This window comes from Grammomys surdaster, unplaced genomic scaffold (assembly GCF_004785775.1).
Source record: "Grammomys surdaster isolate TR1022 unplaced genomic scaffold, NIH_TR_1.0 132, whole genome shotgun sequence".
Classification (NCBI taxonomy): Eukaryota; Metazoa; Chordata; class Mammalia; order Rodentia; family Muridae; genus Grammomys; species Grammomys surdaster.
In genome coordinates, this window is record NW_021604590.1 from 3,697,602 (window position 1) to 3,705,355 (window position 7,754).

Below are 7,754 nucleotides of genomic sequence, written 5' to 3' on the forward strand. Positions count from 1 at the left end.
ATGTGTGTGTGTGTGTGTGTGTGTGTCTGTGTGTGTGTCTGTGTGTGTGTCTGTGTCTGTGTCTATGTGTATCTCTTAAAATTATATTTCATATATATATATATATACATATATATATATATATATATATATGCCCAAAGCCAGATGCTGCTCATAAGTCATTTGCAAGCCTTTTAGTAGGTCCCCAGTATATGGGAGATCTTAAAATCTGGGGTATCAACAAAACTACGGTTTCTCTGTGGATATGACCAAGTAGTCTGATGCAAATATCATTTTCTATCTTTATAGTTCTTCAAGTTTGAGGAATTTGCCTTTAAGTTGTCAGATCTTACAACTGTTAAGAGTTAGGGGAAGCTGGAGGTTAGGGTGTGCATCTGCAAGGCTACCTCATGCCAGCTAAGGAAGTGTTTTATTATATCAGAAGAAAGGAATGGCCACCGCGTTCTTGAGAAATCCAATTTGCTCAGAAACAAATCATCCTACAAAATGACAACTCGTGCTCAAAAGGTCACAGGGCTAGCTCAGCAATATTCCCGTGTTGAATCACTCATTCAATAATATTGACTCTCGCCTGGAGGTTATAGTCCAAGAGGAAAATATCATATTATGCATGATTTTTATCTTTACTACATACATCAAACTCGAAAGAAAATCACATTAAAGCAGGGAAGAGAAAGGGCTGGAATAACCCTTCTAAACCCCTGGAAATGGCACAGTGTCTCTGGCTCATCTTAACATCCTAGGCTGCTGCTTCCTAGCTGGATGCAGAGGAGATATCTACTGCTTTCAAAGATTTACCTGACCTAGGCTATAAAATTATAGTTGTCAATGACAAGAGTAATAGAAAACTGTCAGGCCTTGTTCAAATTTCCAGTTGGGTAGAAACCACACCTCTTCTCTTCTTCCCCTTGAGGTCCACCAAAATCCTAAGAACGTTGTTGACATAGGAAATAGGGCACAGGGAACAGGTGCAGTTTATCAGATCTAAATCCTGTATAAAAATTCTATTAAATAATCATTTGTATATAGAATGAAGGAGAGGTTCAAAGGCCAGAAGTACATTATGGGGTCATTACACCATTTATTTATTACCTCAATAACATATAAGTAAAACACAACATGAACTAGAGGTTGGTAAAAGGAAAAATTCATAAGATATGGTATAAGTACACAGAATGGGCTTTGACATCCTAGGACTTTGCAACTGGTTTCTTTACTGTATAGCAAAATATGAGGCACAGAAGTGAGCGAAGAGGCTCCGCTGAACTGCAGAATATAATTTCTCTAAATACTGCAAGAGAATTGGTTGAGTCTCTAAGCACAATAAGTAAATGATCTGAAAGGAAGTTAAGCAAACACTTTAATTTTAACATCATTAAAAAAATAAAATATTTAGGAATAAGATTAATCAAGGAGACGGAAGATTCATATCCGGGATAGCAACTGTCTTCAGATGTGGACTTAGTGGTAAACCCACAGGACTCCAGTGGGTAGTATGACCATGCAGACATCACTGCATAAAAGTCATGGGTTACAAAAGAGAAAGACACGAATGTGGGATAGGGTCAGGTGTGTTTGAGAAGGAATGATAGGTAAAAGAGAGGGATGGGTGAGAACAGACACAATGTATCACAAAGCATGTAAAAAGTAGCCAATGCACAAATGTAGTTAATTAACAAGAGTTTGAAAGTGGACGTACATGGGAGAGCACTTTCAGTTTGTGGCTCGGAAGAATCACTGTTATTAAATATCATACTGCCCAAAGTCATTCCATCTAAAGCAAGTCCTATAAAAATTCAATTTCTTTGTAACAATAAAAAAATCCTTCCCCAAATACATTGTTCTTTAATTACAAAGGACCCCAAACAGCCAAAACAATATTGAAAAGGAAGAACAAGGTGGATATTATTATAATTTCCTAATTTCAAAATGTATAAAAGCCAAGTGTGGTGAGGCATGCCTTTAATCTCAGCAGTCAGGAGGCAGAGCCAGCCTTGTGTATCTATACAGTGAGTTTAGGGATAGCCAGGGCTATGTAGAAAGACCTTGTTTTAAACAACAAACAAACAGCTTATAAAGTTTAGCAAGCAAGATAGTGTGGTAGAGAGAGAGACACACACACACAGACTAATGCAACAGAACAAAAAGCCTGCAAGTAACTTCATTTGTCTACTCGAGTATTTTCCAGCAGATTCTGGGAGCATCCAGTAAAGAAATGAAAATTCCTTCTCCAAATTACATTTTGCCAATTAGACATCTATACTCAAAAGATCCAAGTGCAAAAACTACCTCAAATGAGTTAAAGTCACAGTCGCAAGATCTAATGTTATAAAGTACTTAGGGAAAAAGCATTGAATTTGGCAGCAGTTTCTTGAATAGGATATAAAAAATCATAGGCAATAAAAATAGATGAACTGGGCTCCCTCACAATTTAAACACTGCATAGATCAAAAGGCACTATCAATAGAAGAAAAAGGCAACCCATAGAAATCAAAGTGTTTCCAATTTCTATATCTCATAAGAAGTTCGTATACAGATTATAGAGAGAAATCTTCTCCTAGCTCAGACATTCTGATTTTAAAATGGACAAAGGACATGAACAGATGTTTGCTCAGAAAACAAATATAAATTATGATATAGTATATATAATATCCCACATTACTTATGAATATAGAAATGCAAATCACATTTATAATGAGATACCATGTCATGCCTATTGATGCTACAATGGAGAAAAATCTATAGTTTCCTAATGTTCTCAAAACAGAATTTTAATAAAGTTTAACATATCTACTTCTGAGCATATGCCAAAAGAACTGAAACCAAGCTCTGAAAGACATGTACTCACACATACACTGGCATTACTCATAGTAGTCAAACACAAGAACCAACCCAAGTGTCCACGGAAGGATGTGTGGGCAAGTCAGATATCATACACATATATGAGGCAGCCATAATTATCCATCTTTTCAAAGCTGAATACTGTGAAGTAAGGGAACTCTGATTAGTGCTATGATATAGGCAAACCATGATGCCAGACAAAATAAGGCAGTCAGAAAAGGGCAGATGCTGTATGAATCCCTTGATGCTATGTAGCTAGAGCAGTCAAACTCTTAGCTAGAAAGGAGCATAGTGAACAACAAGAGGAAGGTGTGGGCATTTGGTATATAGTGGTGCAGAGCCCTGGCTGGAGGCAGTAAAAATTATAGAGATAGATGGTGATAGTGGCAGGAAAGAATGGGAATATGTTTAATGTCACAAACAATATATTTCAAAATGACTAAGGTGATAAAACTTTATGGAAAGTGTATTTTAGCACAATGAAAAATTGAAGACAACCTTACAAGGATAGTTTAGGATAATATAAGACAACTAAGTTATTCTGTATCTTTTCTGACCAAAGCTCTTTTTCTAAGTCAGATGTTACAGTTGCCTTACACAAGCTACGGTATAACCCACACCTGTTTTTAGAAGTGTAAAAGTGAGGAATTCCTTACTCAGTGCTTGACTCTGATGCTTAGGTCAGAAGAGCATTGGCAACTGTCTTCCCTGAAGCTCAGTAACCAAAAGATACTGTAGCCATGGAGGAGAGAAGAAGTGCATTTGTTTCCAGAGAGACTTCTTGGGAGGATTTTGGGGCCTCTGTTGGTATAGAATTATATCTGGAAATATAAAAGTCTCTGAGCCTTGGAGGCAATTCAGAAAATGCCAGAAAAACAATGGAACTTTTACTCTCTGTAATATTCTGTCCCAAAATACTTAAAACATAACATATTATGTTTGTACATTTTGTTTATTTTTTTAATTTTTTTCTTTATGAGAATATGGGATCTTGAATATAGAGGCCTTTCCTGTTTAAATCATCAAGAACCATTGTGAACAAAGCAAATATTGACAAGTACATATGCAATTATCACATGAATCAATAAATGGTCTTTTCTTCCAGTAGCACCTAACCTGGATCCTGAGAATGGTCAGTACAGCCACAAAAAACTACTGATGCGGTTATGTGTCTAGTGAGAAAACTGAGGTACAACTTATCATAAATCCACGATGATCAAATAAGACTTTCCTGTGCTCCAAGGGATATATTATTCTAGTCACTCAAGACACCATTGGTTGTAGGATTTCACACAATCTCTTCCAATGCACATCCCGACTGCAGAGATTTTAGGGATGTGGAAAGTGAGTGAGCATCTTCGAATTGAAGGAACGTAAGAGAAGCCACAGAATTCTCTCCTCAAACCTGCTGTAGTATGTCTCTCTCGGCATTGAAATCTCGGGATGGATAAAAATAATCCCAAATGGCATTATTTTTTTTTTTAATAAAATGTTGAATTAGCATAGGTAATATTGGATACCGTGTGAGCCTTTTCTAGCAACATGGGTTTTAATGGATTCTTCTACCTTTTTTTTTTGTTTGTTTTGTTTTTGTTTTTCAAGACAGGGTTTCTCTGTGTAGCTCTGGCTGTCCTGGAACTCACTCTGTAGACCAGGCTGGCCTCGAACTCAGAAATCCACCTGTCTCTGCACCACCACCGCCCAGCTCTTCTACCTTCTTATCTTCCTTCAGTCTCCCTGCTTTCTGTATCTCCCCCTCCAGTCTCCTAGCCCCTTTCATGTCACCTGTCCTACTGTTCTCCCGATTCTCTTTCTCAGTACCTTGTATCACCTCTTGATCTCCTATCTTAGTCAAATGCCAAATATCTTCAGAATTATGAGAATGATATTTGCTAACTAAAATAAACTATTAGTTTAAAATATGTGGTTGAATTAGGGAAAAGCTGAAAGAAGCTCAGGAGGAGGGCGACCCTATAGAAGGACCAGCAGTCTTAACTAACCTGGACCCCCGAGATCTCTCAGTCACTGGGCCACCAACTATGCAGCATACACCAGCTGATATGAAGCCCCCCAACACATATACAGCAGAGGACTGCCAGGTCTGGCCTCAGTCAGAGATGACACACCTAATCCTCAAGAGACTGGAGGCCCCAGGGAGTGCGGAGGTCTGGTGGGATGGGGAATGGAGGGTGGTGGGGACATCCTCGTGGAGACTGGGAGGGGGAGGTATGGGATATGGAACAGTCAGAAGTTGGACTTGGAGGGGGATAAAATCTGGACTATAAAAAAAGATTAAATGAAATTTAAAAAAAGAAAAAGAAAAACGACTAGTGGGCACATGCATATCTGCAGTCCCAGCTTCTCTGGAGGATGATATGGGATGATCACTTGGGCCATGAGTTCAAGACCAGCCTAGGGAACATGATGGCAGACATCTATCTCAAAAAAAGTAGAGGGGAGGACTAGCGGAATGTTTCCAGTGCATTTTATTCTTTATTTAGAAAACAGAGGCATGGCTTGCTACCATCTTTGTCAAGTCATTTAAAGAGACTATAAAGAGCAAAAACCAGGCAATGTATCACAGAGCCTGTACGTATTCATTCTACATTTCTGGGTTTATCTTTCTTTTGTGTATCTCCACCTCCACTCTCTTTTATAGCTCACTAGCAAGTCAGCACCTATCTCCTAACTGCTTTCCCTGACTTCTGTTTCGTTTCCCTCTAGAAGACCTTGCTATGCTTCCTGCCCTTTTTGTGTCATGGAAATATGTGTAGAGGAATTTTAATCTAGCAATATGGCTACTCTGACAAAGGATCACATCAAAAGACATGATCTAGCTGGAATGCATACATGTCCTGGATTATTGTATGATCTCGCTGGAATATAGACATGCCCTTAGTACACACCTTTAATCTCTAACAGTGAAGGAAAGGTTAGTTTGTAGAAGGAAGCAGTCATGTTTGAAAGTAATGCTTAACTTAAGGGCAGACAATGACATATCAGAGAAGGATTTGACAGAATGAGTCAGAGATAGTATCCACCCAACTCAAACAAGAACAGCAGAGAAAGAGAGGCTACTTAAGAGCAGTGAGGGAGGAAAAACGATGTGGAGGTGGTGGTGGTGGGTGTGTCAGTTTTACTGGGATAGTTTTAAAGAGACAGGTTACAGAGAGAACAAGCAAGACACAGGGGAAGATAGAATGAGCCAGAGAATGAGAAGAAGCCAGAAGATTAGAACAGATTGCCAAAGTTAGTATGAGGCCAGACAGAACAATTGAGACAGGAGCTGAGAGAAGCTAGGTTGAATTAGTCAGCTTGAAAGATTGGATTATATGAAGGCTAGAAGCTTTGGGCCTAGGCCAAGGGTTGGTTAGAATGGAGAAGGAAATGCTCTGAGCTCGGCCCAAACCATGTATTCACACAGTGTTGGTATGGCTTTCATCTAATCACTTTATCTGAGGAAATAAAAGTGACACAAGTATCTATGTGCAATCTGATAAAGAAATAACATTGAAAGAAACTGTCTAAATATCACTGAATTTGCAGGGATATAATCTCACCCCGTTTTTAAGAACAAATGTTTGCCTTAGCACTATGCCATTTGGATGACATTTAGTTTTGCACAGAAAAAGAATCTATCAACAGAGCAAACAGGTGGTCCACAGGATGGAAGAAAGTCTTTCCCAATTATTCTTCATATCAGGGTGCTAATATCCAGAGTGTGTGAAGAACTTCACAAATTAAACACAAAAGGGATAAAAAAGTATCTAGGCTAAGGTTCTTACAGAAGGATAAAAGTATGCTATTAAAAGTTTGTTAGGAGGGCCTGGTTTCAGTCAACAGCAGGGGTATAGCATATGTGGACCCTCAGACCCATCCTTTGTGCTGTGGTGGTCAAGGTCACATCTGAGTCCGTTCCACATTATCAGCAGGCAGTCATTGTGTTAGGAGTGAATTATCTATTCACTCTTTGATGGTCTCTAAACAGAAAATGTAACAAATAGCAGCGAAGGTGTCTTTGGGAATGTTACCTCGCTCCACAGCTGCATAGCCTCTCCTATTGTATCCCGTCTTGTGAATGGATACTGAACAAACTGAACAAAATACAAGGGCAAACTGAACAAAATAGATAAAAGCACCTTTGTGTTTGTATAATTTGAGGGCAGGACTTGCACTGTCACAGTCTCTATTAAGTAGAAGATGATAGGGCGAGGTAAAGACAAGGGCTTTGGCACTTTACAATAATTGCACGGAGATAAAGCACTTCGACAGGAAGTGGGAAATGCCAACGGCAGTGCATGTTCCACTTTATTCCCGTTGCCTATAATTTCAGTGACATCTGATGGAAGGTTGAACTTTCAAAAACACCACTGACTGATCCCAGCCTTGTCACTGAAGGCTTCAAGTTGCAGATGGACGGACTGAAATGGATCTTTTCCTCCTGCCTGAAGAGTGACCCACAGATGACTCTACAGGAGACCCTAATGGATAGCTGCTGGTTGGGCTTTCCTCTTTCTTATCTTCCTATCTATTTTATTTTTCTCAGTATCAATCTCCAACTCCTAACTTTAAGTATGTAGGACTATTCAAGTACTAAGTTCTACTATGAAGGACTATTAAGACATTAAGTTCTTCCTATTTGCAGAAAAGTTTAATTTAAAAAAATGTATTAATTTGTATTTTAAAATATATATTGGTTATTTTTTCCTGTACCGCATGCATGCCGGGGCACGTGGAGGTCAGAAGAGGGCATTAGATTCTTAGGAACTGGAGTTACAGACAGTCGTTAGCTGCCATGTGGACGCTGGCAGTGGGGCCCAGGTCTTCTGGAAGAGCAACAGTTTCTCTTAACCTCCGAGCCATTTCTCCAGCCCCTGTTTCTTTTCCTTGAAGACAGACTCTGGTGTGGCCCA

At 39.2% G+C, this 7,754-nt stretch overlaps 1 long non-coding RNA gene across 1 annotated transcript in view; it reads left to right on the top strand.

The window, feature by feature from the left end:
• Positions 1 to 7,305, top strand: part of LOC114616767 — a 39,673-nt gene extending 32,368 nt beyond the window's left edge. Inside the window, exon 4 of the long non-coding RNA XR_003710684.1 lies at positions 7,175 to 7,305. This is a non-coding gene — a long non-coding RNA (uncharacterized LOC114616767). The remainder of the gene's footprint in view (positions 1 to 7,174) is intronic.
• The last annotated feature ends 449 nt before the right edge of the window (positions 7,306 to 7,754 follow it).